This window comes from Octodon degus, unplaced genomic scaffold (genome assembly GCF_000260255.1).
Source record: "Octodon degus isolate 3935 unplaced genomic scaffold, OctDeg1.0 scaffold00056, whole genome shotgun sequence".
Lineage (NCBI taxonomy): Eukaryota > Metazoa > Chordata > Mammalia > Rodentia > Octodontidae > Octodon > Octodon degus.
In genome coordinates, this window is record NW_004524632.1 from 12,625,495 (window position 1) to 12,626,359 (window position 865).

The following is an 865-nucleotide window of genomic DNA, read 5'->3' on the forward strand; positions in this document are numbered from 1 at the left end:
TTCCCAAATGAAACATCAGACACAGAGAGACAGATCAGGTCATTAGGGGTTCAAGAGGCAAAGGAGACGAGGACACGGACAGTGGAAGGAATCCCTCTGCCTCACTCTTCATGGTACTGTGCTAGGCGCAGCCGTCTACCACTGAATGTGCTGCCAGAGGTGGGCCCAGCTGGGGGTCACAGGGGCTTTGTAGGCTTCTCCTTCGGTGCTCTTCTGTGCTCTGCCTGCCAGCTGTCAAGAGTTAAGCAGTTCTGCTCCCCTATGCCCTCCTGCCTTGATGCCCCAACCAGAAGCGCACATACTACGGGCTGAAACTTCAGAAAATGTGGGCCACACTCAACCTCTCCTCCTCTGAGCTGTGGCACAGGTATTATTACGGTCTCCAAGGAAAGTGCTTTGGCAGAGGCATCCTGGGTCCCAGGGGCAGTCAGCCCCAGCAAGCCCTTGGAGCACCTGTGCTTCTTCCTACAGCACAGCCACATCATCAGGTGCTTTATGCTGTCTGTCCTCTGGTCAGGACAGATGGGGTATCCTGCCTCTGTCTCCCACCTCTAGGAGCCTCCCACCTGAAGGCTGCCCTTGTCTGTAGTTCTCCCTGTAGGGCGAGCCACTGTGGGAACTCCTGGTTGTCTCCTTTAGATCAGGCTCCCCATATGGGGCCCAGCGTGTCTTGGATCACTGGCCCTGTCCAGTTTTTCAGGTGTCACCAGTGGGCTGCAGCACAGTGTCTGCATAGAGCTTGGTCTCTGCTCTGCAGTGGGAAGAGGGAGCGGCAGACTGAGTGCCCTGCTGCACACCCCACTGCGTTCTTAGGGACCTCATGGAGTCACAGGTGTTCAGATTGGAACCTGTTTTTTTTTTTTTT